This window comes from Mus caroli, unplaced genomic scaffold (genome assembly GCF_978045245.1).
Source record: "Mus caroli unplaced genomic scaffold, Mus_caroli_1 scaffold_12, whole genome shotgun sequence".
Lineage (NCBI taxonomy): Eukaryota > Metazoa > Chordata > Mammalia > Rodentia > Muridae > Mus > Mus caroli.
In genome coordinates, this window is record NW_028227267.1 from 27243852 (window position 1) to 27246351 (window position 2500).

At 42.2% G+C, this 2500-nt stretch overlaps 1 protein-coding gene and 1 pseudogene across 3 annotated transcripts in view; one reads left to right on the forward strand and one right to left on the reverse strand.

Annotated features, from left to right (window-relative positions):
• Shld2 (shieldin complex subunit 2) overlaps positions 1–2500 on the reverse strand; it is a 74730-nt gene that overhangs the window by 44160 nt on the left and 28070 nt on the right. The gene's annotated exons all lie outside the window — the stretch shown is intronic.
• On the forward strand, positions 1516–1830 carry LOC147001669 (small ribosomal subunit protein eS24 pseudogene; annotated as a pseudogene).

Sequence of the window (2500 nt, forward strand, 5' to 3'; positions counted from 1 at the left end):
TTTACCAGAACTGCAAAAGTAATTTTTTTCAACTATGTAGCTCTGGCTGGCCTGGAATTGAAATTCACTCTGTAGACCAGGCTGGTCTTAAACTCTCAGAGATCCACCTGCCTCTGCTTCTCCAGTTCTAGGATTATCCACCTCACATGGCTCTAGAAACTTCTTAAATGAATACCATATATAGTAACGTAAGAAATAGTGTATTTCATGAAAACAACAGATGAACACAAATCACAGGAAACTGGCAACGAGTCAATCATGACCGACAGAGCGAACATCTGGCTACCAGGAGAAGAGGAAAAGAGCTGCCGAGAAACTAGCCAACCAGAACAGTAAATAGAATCTTAAGTAACAGCAAACCTTCTCATTTATAACCTCCAATATAAAAAGCCTTAAGGCACCAATTAAAAGGCAAACTAAAGCAATTGGATTAGAAAACAAGATCCAGAAATTTGTTGTCTCTAAGAAACTCACTTGACTGTGAGAGACATTAAAACCAAGAGTCAACAGTTAGAAATCACACTACCAAGAAAATACAAGTTGGTATAGGAAATGTCAGATCTATGAAAGACTTCAATCCATAACTAGTCAAAAGAGATAAAGGGTGTCACGACATATTAATAAAGGGAAACAATCACTAGGAGGGCATAATTATTATAAATACTTATACATCAAATATTGGAGGCCCTGATTTCAAAAACACTGAAAAGACGATCTAGCCACAGCTAGATACATCTTCCAAGATAAAATCAGCACAGCAATAGCAGAGCTGAATCACGCCATGGGTAACTAGATTTAGCAGAGCTACAGAGCATTCCACTCAGCTGACAGGGAATACATACTCTTCTCAGTGGCATGGAACCATCGCAAGAACTGACCACACTGTGGGCTACAAAGCAACCTCTAACAAATACAGAACAACTGAAATAGTTCCCTCCATTCTTTTAGATCATGATAAAATAAAATTAGAGATCAACAGCAAAACAAACCTCAGAAAACACATAAATACTTGAAGACTGAATAGTACACTTTTCAAAGAACAGTACAAGTTGGGTGTGGTGATGCATGCTTTTAGTCCCAGCACTAGAGGCAAGTAGATCTTTGTGACTTCCAAACTGGCCAAATAATAAAACATAATAAAACCAAATAAATAAATTAAATAGTAGATCATTAAAGAAATCGGAGAAGCCAGGCAGGGGTGGCGCACACCTTTAATCCCAGCACTTGGAAGGCAGAGGCAGTCGGATTTCTGAGTTCGAGGCTAGCCTGGTCTACAGAGTGAGTTCCAGGACAGCCAGGGCTACACAGAGAAACCGTGTCTCAACACCCACCACCCCCCCCAAAAAAAGAAAAGAAATCAGAGAAAAAATTAAATGCTAGAATTAACTGAAAATGAGACAACCTAACAGAACCTCTGGGATGTAGACAAAAGAAACTTCATCGCTGAAGGAATCATCCTTTTTTTTTTTTTTTTTTTAATATCTCCTCCTTGGTAGCCTGGGGCCTGCCACCATCATGAATGACACAGTAACAGACTAACAAGTTCCTAACCTTTAGCTTCAGGGGAAACAGGTGGTTCACTGATGTCCTTCACCCTGGGAAGGCAACTGTACCAAAGACAAAAAAATTGGGAAGTTGGCCAAAATGTACAAAACCACACGCTATATCATCTCTGTATCTGAATTCAGAACTTACTTTGGTGGGGGCGAGACAACTGGCATTGGCATGATCTATGATTCTTTAGATTGTGTCAAGAAGAATGAGCCTAAACATTGCCTTGCAAGACAACATGGCCTTTATGAGAAGAAAAAGACCTCCAGAAAACAGTGAAAGGAAGATAAGACCAGAGCAGAGTTCCAGGAGACCGCCAAGGCCAGTGTTGGTACTGGCAAAAAGTGGTGGAGGCAGGATACAGCAAAAGGAGTGATCTGCTGTAACGAGTTCTGCAGTGACCTGGTCTGCTGGGACATGAGGATTTCTGAGAGGACAAATAAACTAAAAGCTGGGATGGGAAAATAAAAGTAATCATCAGTTACAAATCAGACCGGGGCCGGGCAGTGGCCGCGAACGCCTTCAATCTTAGGCCTTTAGTCCCAGCACTCAGGAGGCAGAGGCAGGTGGATTTCTGAGATTGAGGCCATCCTAGTCTACAGAGTGAGTTCCAGGACAGCCAGAGCTACACAGAGAAACCTTGTCTCAAATAACAAAAACAAAAAGAAATCAGAGAGGAGGTGTGGAGACTGTCAGTAGATGGAGTGCCTGAGATCCCTGGCACCTGCATCAGTGCTAGGCAAGTGTGGTAGCCAGCCTCTTATCCCATGCTCCAGAGATACACTGAGCCTAAGAGTTTAAGCCTTAAAATTTTTAAAGGCCTTTCTGTTCCTCGCTGTCTTCCAGGTAGACCTACCAACAGGTTCAAGTGGTAAAGAACAGCTTGTATGAACCAAGGCTGCTGGCCAACAGCCATGGGACACGGATCACAACTCTCCACCCCAAGTCC